Consider the following 16,034-nt stretch of genomic DNA (forward strand, 5'->3'; position numbering starts at 1 on the left):
AGAAACCTCTGGTCCTCCCTAATCAGATTCCATCCATCTTTGTGTCATACACTCCTGGCTCTTTAAAGATCCCGTATCTCCTTGCTCCTTGCCTGGCTGAGAGGGAAAAGAAACAACAAATTCCTTAATTCTGCTTCCTGAAAACCACTCAACTCCACCAAACTATCTAAAAATATGTTTCTGAATTCTAACGCATAGACTTATGAGAGGGTAGAAAAACTAGCTAAAATAAGGCTTATATGTGTAATCTCAGGAAAGGGTAGCTTAGAAATGACTATAAGAATATCACTTTTTCCTTGACTGCACATGGGGCCTGGCTTTAATAAGACACAATGGACCAAAAGTAGGTGAAAGCACTACAGCAGCACCCATGAAGAATAGGATAGGATAGACAGAGAGATGGGAGGGCCACCTAACAGGACTTTATACTCAGTCCTCAGGACAACCAATGAAGACTTTTAAGTAAAACAGTTCTATCAATGAATTTTACTCTGTTAATCTAGTAACAAATGTTTACTAATTTAATTCTTACAGGATTAATCATCTATGTAGCTTATAATTCTTTGCTATTCAAGAAGAATCTGAGCAGAAAATAGAAACTTGGTGCATTCATTTCCTAGTTTAATAAAGGGAAAAAATCATTTTGTGTAAGTGAAAGAGAATATATTTATAAGGAAAAGACATATCTTTTTATAAAACAGACATTTCAAAAATAATTTGGTTTTTGCCCGGCTGGTGTGGCTCAGTGGTTGAGTGTTGGCCCAGAAACCAAGGAGTCACCGATTGGATTCCTGTTAGGGTACAAGCCTGGTTTGTGGGCTCCATCCCCAGTTGGGGTGCATATAGGAAACAGTTGATTGATGATGTTTCTCTCTCATCGATGTTTCTGTCTCTCTCTCTTCCTCTCTCTCTAAAAACCAATAAAACCATATTCTTTAAAAAATAATAATTTGGTTTTGAGACATTTTTAAATAAAACTATTTAAAAGAATATAAATATGTGGTAATAAACATTTTGTAATTGTTTATAAGACTGCTCATTGCAACAACAAAAGGACAGCATTACTCCTGATTTAGCTAAATATTAATTTTCATTAACTATTACCTCACAATGTTCACAATTCATAAGCGACCAAAGACTATATAATGAAAGGACTTTTTCCCAATCCTGTTGCCCAGTCACCCAGTTTTGCTACCTTGGGACAATCAATATTTTTAGTTTTGGGGGGATATTCTTCCAAATATATTTTAAACAAATGTGTGTATATTAAATATATTTATCCTCTTTCATACAAATAGAAATATACTAAGCATGGTGTTTTCATCTGGCTTTTTTCACCAACTATCATACTGGCAATCATTCCACACCATAACCTAAAGAGCGTCCTCATTTTCATAGCTTCATAGCAGTGCTCCCTCTGTATTCATGTAATCATTCTCCTACTAAAGGCCATTTAGGTTGATTTACTATTTTGCTGTAAAAATGCTATCTGCAAGAACCTCTACGTGTCTCATTTTGCAAACATGTAAGAATATCTGTAGGAATAAACTTTTAGAAGTATAAATTCTGGACTAAAGGGTATATACTTTTGTAATTTTGATAGCCATTGCTAAATTGTGCTTTACCAAGTTGCACAAAAATGCATTTCTAATTAGTCCTTTCATTGGCCAGTTCCATAATGTTAATTATTGTAAATTTAAAATATTTTAATATATGGTAGAGCTATATCTCTTTATTTTTAAGGTTTTTTTTTTGGGGGGGGAGGACTCTTTTGGTTTATTTATTTTTAATATGAATTTTATAATCAGCTTGTCTAGTTTTATTCAGGCTACGAATATAAAATCTTTTTTTTTCCATAAAGTGTGACCAACCCATAAAAAAGAATAGTGAGTTATATAAAAAGTAAAAAGTAACTTCATTTAGGTTTTATAATAATGACATGTTTAATTGCATTCTCTGAATGAAAGAAGTGGATTGAGCCCTGGCCAGTGTAGCTCAGCTGGTTAGGCTTGTCCTATGCACCAGGAGGTTGCCAGTTTGATTCCAAGTCAAGGGCACATGCCTGGGTTGCCGGCTGGATCCCTGGTTGCAGGGTGTGCAGGAGGCAGCTGATTGATGTTTCACCCTCCCATTGATGTTTCTCTCTCCCTCTCCCCGCCTCTCTATCTCAAAATCCATACACTATTCTTTAAAAAAAAAGTGGATTGATAAAATTCCACTTAATAAATGTAATAAATTAAGAAAATATACTTCAAATCCATATTAAGGAGAATTGGGGTCAGTGTTTCTCAATGAGGGGCAATCTTGCTCCAAGGGACATTTGGTGAAGTCTGAAGACTTTTTAAAAAAATTTTTTTATTGATTTCAGAGAAAAAGGGAGAGGGAAAGATAGAAACATCAATGATGAGAGAGAGGCGCCTGCCTGGCCCGTGCCAATATCAAGCAAGAGCCAGGAAGAGGCTGTGCAGCAGCTGCCTTCTTGTCTGGGGTACTGGAACCTTCCCAGGCCCTGGAACCTTCCTAGTCCCTGCGATGATGCAATGATGCCAAGGCCACTACGAGGGGCAAGGAGTCGTTGTGGTTGAACCCCGCTGAGCCGATGCCTCACGCTCTTCCCATTGCCCGGCCTGCCCCACCTGAAGAAATAAGTGGTGGATAGCCCCAAGTAAAAGCACAGTGTATGTATCCAACTTGCCCTTTTCCCTGACCAACAATGACTTATACTGGATATTTTCCAAGTATGGCAAAGTTGTAAAGGTTACTGTAATGAACGATAAAGATACCAGGGAGAGTAAAGGTGTTGCACTTATTTTCTTTTTGGATAAAGACTGCACAAAATTGTACCAGGGCAATAGACAACAAAGTTATTTGCTAGTGATAAAAGCAAGCATTGCTTTGACAGTGGAAGAGCACCTGAGGTCACCCAAAGACGAAAGTACTTTGATAAATATAAGGGCTATGAATGTGGGGAGAGTGGACACTTAAGTTATGCCTGTCCTAAAAATATGCTTGGAGAATGCGAACCTCCAGAGAAAAAGAAGGACACATATGTGTCCTTATCCCCCCCCCACCACCACCACCACTCATGCCTTCACCGCCCTGGTGTCTGTGTCCATTGGTTGGGCTTATATGCATGCGTACAAGTCCTTTGATTGAAAAAAATTCCTGAACCAGAAGGAGAAATTGAAGAAGTAGAAGAAAGTAAAGATGGAGAAGATCCTGCTCTTCATAGCCTCAGGCCATAGCTTTCCAGCAAGCCAAAACTGAAGAACAAAAAAAGTAGACCCCAGCCTCCTAATTCCCCACCTCTGTAATCCCTACTTCCCCATGTAATCCTTGTCCTACCCTATATAAGCAGCTGGTTTATGGGGGTGGCAGAGCAAATTTTTGTGGATGACCTGCTGCTCTCCCATACTGCTGGCAGTATCAGCATAAATGCTCATATATGATTTTTTAAAAAAAGTGGAAACCTACTTTAGGGGATCCCTCAACCTCTAATGATTCAAGACGCCCAAGGATAAAGAAGAGCACATAAAAAAAAAAAAAAAGAAGAAGAGCACATATTTTAGTGATGAGGAAGAACTTAGTGATTAAAATTATGTTTATTATGTAAATACTAGAGGCCCGGTACACAAAATTCATGCATTGGAGGGGGGGGGCTCCCTCAGCTTGGCCTGTGCCCACTCGCAGTCCAGAAGCCCTCAGGGAGCAGGCCTAAGCCATCAGTCGGACATCTTCAGCAATGCCACGGAGGTGGGAGAGGCTCCTGTCACCGCTACTGCGTGCGCCAGCTGTGAGCCTGGCTTCTGGCTGACTGGCGCTTCCTCTTTGGGAGCACACTGACTACCAGGGGGTAGCTCCTGCATTGAGCGTCTGGCCCCTGGTGGTTAGTGTGTGTCATAGTGACCAGTCATTCCACTGTTCGGTCGATTTGTATATTAGCCTTTTATCATATAGGATTAAAATTTTTAAAAAAATGATGAGAGAGAATCATTGATCAGCTGTCTCCTGCATGCCCCCTACTGGGGATCGAGCTCAGGCATGTGCCCTGACTGGGAATCAAACCATGATCTCCTGGTTCATAGGTCTATGCTCAACCACTGAACCACACCAGCTAGGCTGAAGACATTTTTGATGGTCATGCCTGGAGACAGCAGAGTTGGTGCTCTGAGCAGAGATGGTGTTAAACCTCCTGTGATGAGCAGACCTGTAGTGCACCCACAACAAAGCATTGAAGACAAAAATTCCCATAATGCAGGGGCTGATCTACCACGATTTAGAGAGAGAAGCAGAAAGATAGTCTCTTTTTTAAAGGAAAATATAAAGGAAGGGGAAGATGGAGATGATCTATGGGAAAGCAAAGGTAAACAAAGGCAATAGGAAGTGTAAAATTCTAGTTCTTTATGAAATTTTAGTTATTTATTCATAAAAAATGTGATGTCGTATCATGTGAAAGTCTAACAACTCTAAATTGGTATTAGAGTGTACCTATATTTTGGGAGCTATCAGGGGCAGTATCCCAGTTTTTGTCTGATAACTGACACAGAATCAGGGAGAGAATGACTGAATGAATGAGTTGAGTTGAGTTAAAGATGACCTTTCTTTGAACTAATGGGAGCTTGTGTCTGAGATAGTTCATATGTTAGAAAGGTCAAAGAAAAAAAATCATCAAATATTTTTATATTTGTCAATTTTTAAGAAAAATATTACACATCATTATTGTTTGTTTTGATGCATGCTACTATTATTATGAATGAGATTCAGAATCATTGGTTTATTAGCTATTTACATTTATTTACATTTTACTTATGTCTACTGCATTATTGGTGTTCATTCACTGGTTATTGTGCTGTTTAGATATTAAAATAAATAAAAGTTTGTGTGCCACTTATGTATTACAAACAAACAAAAATATGATGTGCTCTTGCAGTATAATGGTTGATAGTTTTCAGAGATATCTTTAGAGCATCTGACTAATATAAGGTAAGTTACATTTTGCTAAGTGTCCACTTTATCTTTTTGTAAAACCAAATTCAGATTTTTATTGTTCTTAACACATCTTTCCTGCTCATTAACATTTTTGTGCTATGTGCAGCATATAACTTTATTGTCAATTCTGATATTGAGTAATTCATTTGTTAACATTGCAAAAATAGATACATTTTTGTGCCCAGCAATAATTCTGCAATTAGTCTATGTAGCTGATAAAGTACTTCATCAAAAATTAATAGGAGCCCTGACCAGTTTGGCTCAGTGGATAGAGCGTTGGCCTGCGGACTCAAGGGTCCCAGGTTCGATTCCAGTCAAGGGCATGTACCTTGGTTGCGGGCACATCCCCAGTGGGGAGTGTGCAGGAGGCAGCTGATCGGTGTTTCTCTCTTATCGATGTTTCTAACTCTCTATCCCTCTCCCTTCCTCTCTGAAAAAAATCAATAAAATATATTTTTAAAAAAATTAATAGGAATTTTTTAGTATTTTATTTTATTTATTTTTCTTTTTTAAAAAATATTTATTGTTGAGAGTATTATAGATGTCCTCCCTTTTTTCCCCATTGTTCCCCTCCACCCAGTTCCTGCCCCACCCCAGGCTGTCACCGCTCTATTGTCTGTGTCCATAGGTACTGCATATCTACACTAATAAAAGAGAAACATGGTAATTAGCGTACGACCGCTACCCTTCCCATTGGCTAATCAGCATATCCTTATGCAAATTAACTGTCAGCCAAGATGGCGGCCGGCAGCCAGGCAGCTGGAAGTGAACATGAGGCTTGCTTGCTCCAGTGACTGCCTACTCCAACGTTCCCCGCCTGACTTGCCGGCCTCTGAGCTGCAACTCTAAGAAACATTGTAACAAATGTAGAAGCTAAACAAAACCCGAGAAACCAGCTTTCAGCCGGCCGGGATCTCAGAGCTGGAGTTATACATTGTTTCGATTATAGAAGGCAAACAAACCAGATACCTGCTTTCAGCAGCGGAAGCCTCAGAGCTAGAGCCAGAGCTAAAGCTGGCCCAGAATAAAAAAAAAAAAAGAAAAAAAGGAGCGGTTGGGAGCTTCAGTCAACTGCCAGCCTGAGAGCAGCCTTCAGCTCCTCACCCAGACTGGCCAGGCACCCCAGTGGGGACCCCTACCCTGAAGGGTGTGTGACCAGCTGCAAACAGCCATCATCACCTCATCCAGGCTGGCCAGGCACCCCAGTGGGGACCCCCACCCTGATCCAGGACACCCTTCAGGGCAAACCAGCCGGCCCCCAGGCCTCTATCCTATATAGTAAAAGGGTAATATGCCTCCCAGCACCGGGATCAGCGGAGCCTCGAGGCCTCCTGGCACCGGATCAGCGTGACAGGGGGCAGTGCCCAAACCCCCTGATCGCCCTGCGGCTCTGTGTGTGACAGGGTGCGGCGCCCCAACCCCCTCCCCCCCACAGGTCCTGCTCTGTGTGTGACAGGGTAGAGCCATAACCTTCCCATCGACCCTGCCCTGAGTGTGAGAGTGGCGGCGCCCCAACCCCCTGATCGGCCCTGCTCTGTGGGTGATAGAGGGCGGCGCCCCAACCCCCTGATCCGCCCTGCTGTGTGAGTGTCAGGGGGGAGCTCCTCAACCCCCTGATCGGCCCTGCTCTGTGCATGACAGGGGGGAGCTCCCCAACCCCCTGATTGGCCCTGCTCTGTGCGTGACAGGGTACGGAGCCCCAACCCCCCTGATGGGCCCTGCTCTGTGCGTGACAGGGGGTGGCGCCGCAAGCTCCCCATCGACCCTGCCTTGAGTGTGATAGGGGGTGGTGCCCCAACCCCCCAATCCGCCCTGCTCTGTGCATGACAGGGGGCGGCGCCCCAACTCCCCAATCAGCCCTGCTCTGAGCCCGACCAGGGGCTGCACCTAGGGATTGGGCCTGCCCTCTGCCACCCAGGAGCAGGCCTAAGCCAGCAGGTCGTTATCTCCCGAGGGGTCCCAGACTGCGAGAGGGCACAGGCTGGGCTGAGGGACCCCCCTTCCCCCCCGAGTGCACAAATTTTTGTGCACCGGGCCTCTAGTATGTATATAAGATCTTTAGTTAATCTCTTCCTGTACTCCCCCTTTCCCACTGAGATTCATCAGTCTGTTCCATGTTTCCATGCCTCTGATTCTACTCTATTCATCAGTTTATTTTGTTCATTAGATTCCTTATTCATTTATTTTGATTTTTAGATTCAATTGTTGATAGAAATGTATTTATTGCCCATTTTATCGTTCATAGTTTTTTTTTTTTCTTCCTCATCATCTTCTTCCTCTTCCTCCTCTTCTTAAAGGATACCCTTCAACATTTCATGTAATACTGATTTGGTGGTAATGAACTTTTTTAGCTTTTCTTGTCTGTGAAGCTCTTTAACTGATTCTCAATTCTAAATGTAGCTTTGCTGGGTAATCTTTGTTGTAGGTCCTTACTAGTCATCATTTTGAATATTTCTTGCCACTCACTCCCTTCTGGCCTGCAAAGTTTCTGTTGAGAAATCAGCTGACAATTGTATGGGCCCTCCCTTGTAGGTAATTAACTACTTTTCTCTTGCTGCTTTTAAGATTCTCTCTTTGTCTTGGCATTTTAATTATTATGTGCCTTGATGTGGACCTCTTTGGGTTCCTCTTGTTTGGGACTTGTTAGTCCATTGCTTTCACCAGATAGGGGAAGTTTTCTGTCATTATTTATTTAAATAGGTTTTCAATATTGTGCTCTCTCTCTTCTCCTTCTGGTACTCCCATAATGCAAATGTTGGTACGTTTGACGTTGTCCCAGAGGTTCCTTACACTATCTTCATATTTTTGGATTCTTTTTTCTTTTTGCTCTTCGAATTGGGTGTTTTTGCTTCCTCATATTCTAGATCATTGATTTGATTCTCGTAATCCTCTATTCTACTGTTGAATAAAAATTATTCTTTATTTCAATTACTGTATGCTTAATTTCTGACTGGCCCTGTTTCATGTCTTTGTTATTCTCACAAAGATCCTTGAAAGTCTCACTAAGTCCCTTGCAGCTCTCATTAAGTCCCCTGAGTAACCTTATAACCATGGTTTTGGACTCTGTATCTAGTAGTTAGCTTGCTTCCATTTCTTTCATTTGTGACACGTTTCTCTGTCTCCACATTTTGGTTGCTTCCTTGTGTTTGTTTCTATGTATTAGGAAGAGCTGCTATGTCTCCTGGAATTGGTAGAGTGGCCTTGTGTAGTAGGTGTCCTGCAGGGCCAAGTGGCTCAGCCTCCCCAGTCACCTGAGCTGGGCACTCTAGGTGCACCCCTGTGTGGGCTGTGTGCACAGCCTTGTTGTAGTTGAGCTTTAATTGCTATTGGCGTCACTGGGAGGAGTTGACCTCCAGGCTAATTGGCTGTGAGGACCAGCTGTGACTACAGTGGAAGTGCTGCTGTGCAGGAGACACACCTATGGAGCAGTGCTTGCTTCAGTGGGCTTTGGTGTTCATTGAGTCTGGCCCTTGAGTGTATTGCTTGTGGATCTGCAGAGTTGTAATCTGGTATAGTCTGAAGTTGTCCATTGAGTGTACTGGCTATGGGGTCTCCTAGGAGATGCAAAGGCAGCAACTGCCTGGGGTCATCCAGCAGGAGCTACAGAGAGATCTGCAGATGACTGTTACTTGTATTGGGCTTGGAAGTGCCCAGGTGAGACCCAGTACCAAGCTGTAAAGAAGGCAGGCTGGTGCTAATGCTGGGTCTTGGGCTGTTTATTGAAAGATTTGGGGCTGCTGATGTCAGCTGCTGCTTGTTTGAGAGATTTTAGCAAGTCTGAAGCCTGAGCCAGGACAGGCCATTCATATGAAAAAGCTGCTGCACATAGCTTGGGTGGGGCTGTAAATTGAATGGGGTGGGGTTTCAGAGAATTACCAGGGCAGAACGAACAGTGTGGGCCACACTGATGGAAACTCAGATATGACTGCCAGTCAGCTCTGTGATGGAGAGATCCCAGCACAGGAACAATGATCCCTGTGAACACCCCCATATAGGAGAAAGCCACCCCCAAGTTTTCATCTAAATGCCAGACAATCCATCTCCTTTTTGTTTGTACCTGGATCCCCCAAAGCTGTCACCTGGCACTGGAACCCAGAGGGAGAGGGACCATGTAAGCTATACGCCAGCCCTTTAAAAGGAACTGCTTGGGTCTCCAGCAGCCTCAGTGTCATTCAGCCACACTCCCTGCTGGTTTTTACAGCTGTAAGTTATGGGAACTTCTCTTTCCAGCTCTGGAACCTTGGGCCTCCGCCTGTTCTGTGCCTCCGCCCCTCCTCTTAGTCTCAATGTACTTTCTTCTTTACTTCTCTCATTGTAGGACTTCCATTCAGCCAGATTTCAGGCAGTCCTGAATGATGGTTGTTCTGTATTTTAGTGGTAATTTTGATGTGGTTGTGGGAGGTGGCAAATACCTATGCTGCCTTCCTGGTTCTCTAATAAAAGTTTAGGTACCCATTTCTGATCATTAGAGCAATCCAAAAACTCTGTGTGTAGCTCTTGGAAAAGAGCACAACTTTTTCAAGCTGTGATTGATAGAATTTGATGTGGTCTGATTATACCAAAAGTGACTGATGTATGGTCACAAGAATTTATCTTGTGGTATCTTCTCTTGAAATGAACATATGTTTCATTTTTAGTTTATAAAATATACCATCTCCACCAATGTCCAGTTCAGTAGATACTATAGATGAAATGCCTTAAAACACAATGCTATCCAGTTGGGTGGCTATGTAAAATAGGTAGATTATAGTAAGTGCTGACTAAGATGTGGAGTAACTGGAACACTTATACACTGCTGGTGGGAATGTGAAATGAATGGTTCAGCAAGTCTGGCAGTTCCTCAAGTGGTTAAACATAAAGTTACCATATGATCCAGCAATTCTACTCTGAGGTATGTACATAAAAGGTTAGAAAACGTATATCCATACAAAAACTTTTACACAAATGATCATGGCAGCATTATTCATAACACTCAAAATTTCCATCAGTAGGAATACAAAAGAAAAGTGGTATATTCGTACAATGGAATATTAGCCAGCCATGAAAAGGAATGAAGTACTGATACAGGCTATCAATATGGATGAGCCATAAAAATGTTAATTTCAGTGAAAGAAATCAGATAGAAATGGCCACATATTGTATGATTTAATTTATATAAAATGTCTAGAATAGGCAAATCAATAGGCAAATCAATAGGGACATGAAGCAGATTAGTGGTTGCCTAAAGCTGGAGTGTGGGAGGTTGGGGCCAATAAAAAGAGACTAGAAATGGTATAGAGTTTTTTTTTGGGAGGAGTGATGAAAATACTTTAAATTTGTTTATCATGAGGGTTGTACAACTTCTTGAATATACTAAAACTCACTGAATTGTACACTTCATTATATGGTATTTGAATTATATATAGCTCAATATAGCTTTTCAAAAAAAAAAAACAACCCAATGAAACAAAAAAAATGTTATTAAATTCAAACCAAATACTTTTACTTAATCTCAAAAACAAAAACCACAATATCTTCCCTTAAGTAGTTATTAAATTCTACGATATTGAGTTAGTCAGAGATGCTTATGTGGCCTCATGCAAGCCCACAGCTACCTATGTCCTCACACATGAGAACCCTGCATGGCTGTACCTGAGATGATGTCTTTCTTTTATTATTATTATTATTTTAAAAATATTTTTACTGATTTCAGAAAGGGAGGGAAAAGGAGAGAGAGATAGAAACATCAATGATAAAAAAGAATCATTGATCGGCTGCCTCTTGCACCCCCCACACTGGGAATTGAGCCCGCAACCTGGGCATGTGCCCTGACCTGGAATTGAACCGTGTCCTCTTGGTTCATAGATCCACACTCAACCACTGAGCCACTTTTGCCAGTCCAGGCTGATTCATATATATATATATATATATATATATATATATATATATATATATATATATATAAAATTTGTTTTCTTTATTGATTAAGGTGGTACACATGTGTCCTTATCCCCCCCATTTCCTCCCCCCGCACTCATGCCTTCACCGCCCTGGTGTCTGTGTCCATTGGTTGGGCTTATATGCATGAGTACAAGTCCTTTGGTTGATATCTCCCCCTTACCCCGACCCTCCCCTTCCTGCCCTCTGAGGTTTGACGGTCTGATCAATGCTTCTCTCTCTCTGGATCTGTTTTTGTTCATCAGTTTATGTTGTTCATTCTTTTTTTTTTTTTTTTTTTTTGGTTAATCTTCACTTGAAGATATGTTTTCCATTGATTTTTGGAGAGAGTGGAAAGAAAGGGAAGGAGACAGAGATGTGAGAGAAACATTGATTGTTTGCCTCCCGCATGCGCTCTGACCAGGGCCAGGGGTCAAGCCAGAAACCGGTACATGCCCTTGATCGGAATCCAACCCAGGACCCTTTAGTCCGCAGGCTGATGCTCTATCCACTGAGCCAAAACGGCTAGGGCTGATTCCTTTCTTTTAGATGAGGCGTTTCAATATGTCCTGATTTTTATAAGAAAACTACAAATTAGTTAGACAGATTTATACTTAGTCATTAGAGATTTTATTATTTGGTTTGTAAGTTTAGCTCTAGGGGGCAATATAATTCAGCAGTATGTTTAATTTTTGTGTGATTTTTAGATTTTAAATTGTTTTTCATTTCTACCTAATAGTATGAAAAATTCAAACATACAGTTGAAAAAATTGTATTTAACATCAGCCAACCCACCACCTAGATTTTACCATTAACATTTCATTTTGCTCATTTTGGCACATATCTATCCACCAACTTATCTCACTTTTCTTTCTTTCATCTCTCTTGTTACTGACATATTTCAAACTAAACTGCAGATAGCAGTACATGTCCTCTTGAATACTGTAGCATCTATGCTATTAACTAGAATTCAATATTTATTTATCTATTGTTTTTTTCTTTCAAGGTATAATTTATACACACTGAAGTGGACAAACCCCAGCATTATTTGCTGCATTTGACAAGTGCATACATTTGTGTCACCCAAACCCCTATCAAGGTGTAGAGAATGATCATTCCTTTTGAAAGACCCTTCCTGCCCCTTTCCAGTCAATCATGCTGCATTCTGTCCCCTCCCCACCGCCCGCCCCCGCCCCCCCGCCCCCCCGCCCCCCCCCGGGCAAAGACATGCCCACTGTTTTCTTTTTTCCAATTTAGTGCCTTTAAAAAATTACTGAGAATAGATAAACAGAATACAAAATATGAGGACAGGCTGTAGGCATAGTCTTAACAGATGAGAATCATATCTTCTCTTTGATAGCATAAACCAGTCAAAGTTCCTACATGCCCTTTATTTTCAATTACATGCAATGTTCAACCAATTTCCAGAAACCTGCCCAGCGTGTAGCCCTCTGCCTAGAGAGGCAAAAGCAGTCATTGCATGGCCTGGTTTTGAGCTCTCAGTGATTTGGGAATGGACAGATGATGGATTGTGCTCAAAGCCCACTGCTGAGCACTGACAGGGAATACCTGATGATTGCTCCAGCTAAATAGAAGTGTCTGACCCTTCTATTTATCTTCTCAGAGGCTGAAATTGGGATCTTAAGGTGAAATCCAGTTGTCGCTTACTTTTAATTTATTTCGAACATGAATTGAAAAATGTCTTCTTGCCCTAGCCTGTTTGGCTCAGTGGATACAGCACTGGCCTGTGGACTGAAGGGTCCTGGGTTCTATTCCTGTCAAGGGCACATGCCTGGATTGCAGGCTTGATCCCTAGTAGGGGGCATGCAGGAGGCAGCTGATCAACGATTCTCTCTCATCATTGATGTTTCTATCTCTCTCTCCCTCTCCCTTCATCTCTGAAATCAATAAAAAAAATTTTTTTTAAAAAGGAAGAAAAATATCTTCTTAATCTAACCACTGAGACAGATGTGTCAAAAAGAACCAGCAAGCTAGATTTCTAAACAGAGGTGCTCTAAGCAGGGGAAATACAGATGTTACTCTCCTCTCCATCCTCTGTCAGGGCAGGACATTCTGATCTTGCCATCAATTATTCATATCAATGGTCTTAATCTGTTATTCCCATCCTAGAAAAAGTCACTACATGACAGAGCCAAAAATGTTAAGCCCATTTGGGGGTTTTCCTAAGGAGCTCTTATAAATGTGAATTTGCTGGTTATTGATACACACTACCTAATTGCCTTTCCTTCTCCCCAAAGATTATGCCAATTGCTATTATTATTCCTAAAAAGGATACACTTCTTTTAAGTCATTCATTTTTTTGAACCATTTGTGAGTTAGGTAGGGCTGCCATAACAAAGTACCACAGACTGGGTGGGTTAAACAACAGAAATTTATTTCCTCACAGACCTGAAGACTGGAAGTCTGAGATAAAGGTGTTGGTGGGGCTGGTTTCTTCTGAGGCCTCTCTCCTTGTAGATGGCCTCTTCTCCCTGTGTCCTCACACAGTCTTCCCTCTGTGTGTTTGTCTGTGTCTTAGTCTCCTGATAAGAACATCAGTCTTATTAGAATGGGGTCCACTCATATGAGCTCATTTTACCTCAATTATCTCTTTAAAGGACTTATTTCCAAATATAAGAACTTTCTGAGGTATTGGGAGCTAGGATGTCAACATACAAATATTTGGGGAACACAATTCAGTCTATAACAAACCATAAAATACTTAAGGGAAAAACTTCATAAAACCATAAGAAAAATATGAGCAAAGCAAAAATATGAAAATGTAAAAATCTCATAACTTCATCAGTTTGAACAAATCAAGGTACTTTCTTATTTGCCCATATGCAGACCTCATTGATGGTTCTTTTTCCTGACTCTTATCCAGCAGTTTCCAATGCAAACATCAATGCAAGTGTTCTGTAAGTTTTTTTTTAAGTATATATATATTTATTTTTATTGATTTCAGAGAGGAAGGGTGAGGGAGAGAGAGAGATAGAAACATCAATGATGAGAGAGAATCATCGATTGACTGCCTCTAGCATGCTCCCTACTGAGGACTGAGCCCGCAACCCAGGCAATGTGCCCTGACTGGGAATCGAACCGTGACCTCCTGGTTCATAGGTCAACACTCAAACCACTGAGTCACTCCCGCTGAACTGGGTTTTATCACAAATCCAGCATTAGGTATTATTAAATAAAAAAATCCAAATTAGTTATATGTCACTCTTTTAATTTTCCTGAATGCATGTCCTAGGTTGAATGCTTTCCTTAAGTTTATTTGTTATATATATTTTTCTTATTTAAGTTTATTTCACTATATCAGGTTTTTTACTTTATTAAATTCCGTTTGAACAAACTTAAGTGTAACCTATTCATAGTCTAAAACAATATCAGCAAACTGTATGTTTAAGAAAAATTTTTTCTGGTAGTTGCCTAATCTGTTCCATTGCCTCTAGGATTTCTAGTAAAGAATCAGTAAGTTTCTATTACAGAAATACGTATAATTTGAAAAGGGGGCTTGTAGCACTTTACATAGGCTATGAATGTTAATTGTCCACATCAAAGAATGGGGAGGGATTCTAGAACTAGAAACAAGAAATGAGACACACACACCCAACAGTGACATTTAGACAACAGGAACTGATGGGGAACCCTACTGGCAGGTACTGGAATAAAATGTAAGAAAATGGTTTAAATTGAACTATTTGGAATCTGGTTATCCTGCAATTGGAGCTTAGTGATGACAGGATCTTGCATTTGGTTCATTTGCCAGCAAACTAAGGGGCCACTGATGCCTTTTCTCAGTATGTCAAAGTGTGGAAATGCAAGGTGTGTGTTACTCTATTTTCCTGCATCAATCTTTTCTAATCTTTGGCAAGTTGTGTTGATGTTTTGAAAGAAGAATTTCATTTGATTATTGATGGTAACTCCTCCAGGCACTAAAAAGTAAACCCCTCAGAAAGCCATCTACCAATCTTTACTTTAACAGGGGAGACTAGTAGGGAGCCAGGGTGCCTCCTTTTCTTTTGTCATGTGTTATGTCTCTTCTATCAGCACTAGGCAGATGATGTAGATAGCAAATTTAGTCTGTACTCTGTGCTGACCAGTCTGAATGGGAAACTTCCTTTTTTGGTTCTGGTAAAATTTCTCCTTGAAGGAGCCCACAGGAGGATCAACAGGAGCAAGGTGGGCTACTGACTCCTTAGATGGGGATTTGGCCATTTTTATAATGACTTGGATTTGGACATATTGTTCAGTCAGCCAAACCCTCTGAGGAGAGTGGCAGATGGGAATGTAAAGGCTCTCCACTTAAGGACACCTACCTGCTCTCACCTTCAATTTGTCTTTATTGCTCCTATCTGTAGCCACTGCCAGCATGTGAGCAATGAAGTTGATGGCTGGGTTTGGGTTTGGAAAAAGAAAGCGGGCTCTTGATTGAGGACACATTTCCAACATGCTATGAGGAAGTCCGAGTACAGGTAATGTCTGGGTGGAAGGAGGTTGGAGAAGGAGATCATGGTATATATGTATATTACCTGGGGATATTATTAAATTGTAGATTCTGATTCAGTAGTTTTGGAATGCAGGAGTTTGGGACAGCCCATCTCCCCCCAAAAAAGGCAAAGAGAGGGTGGGGTGCTAGGTGGGGCTTCACAGGAGTTTCAGATGGAACCAGAGCTAGAGCCAACTCCCCCCTGGAAGGTCCCTGTAATCACTTAGACAAGCAGCATGACCCCTGGGGTCCCTTTCAGCTTTACCATTCTGATTTTGGGTTCTGAAATCTAACAAGTGGGTTCTTAAACTTCTGGGGTCACAGACGTCTGTGGGAACGACGCAAGCTAGGTACCCTTTTTACCCTTTTATTCCCCAAAATGCACACACACTGCAAATATTGCAAACCGCTTTAGGCCCCCGCGGGCGGCCCCGCAGCCCGGGTGCAGAACTTCTGCCCGCCCCCTTTGGGGTTGCACCCCGCGACCTGGGCGGGTCCAGGGCTCAGCATCTGGCGCGGCTCCGCGTCAGCCCGGGCGTGGGCGTGGCCACAGCGGACGGGGGCGGGGCCACGGGCGGAGGCCGCGCCCCTCGCCGAGGAAAGGCCGATCTTTTCATTGCAGCCGCCGCGGCGCCGC

General features: G+C 41.9%; 1 pseudogene; it reads left to right on the forward strand.

Annotated features, from left to right (window-relative positions):
• Positions 1 to 332: 332 nt before the first annotated feature.
• On the forward strand, positions 333 to 3,594 carry LOC102439919 (annotated as a pseudogene).
• Positions 3,595 to 16,034: the final 12,440 nt, after the last annotated feature.

Source organism: Myotis lucifugus, unplaced genomic scaffold, assembly GCF_000147115.1.
Source record: "Myotis lucifugus unplaced genomic scaffold, Myoluc2.0 scaffold_416, whole genome shotgun sequence".
Classification (NCBI taxonomy): Eukaryota; Metazoa; Chordata; class Mammalia; order Chiroptera; family Vespertilionidae; genus Myotis; species Myotis lucifugus.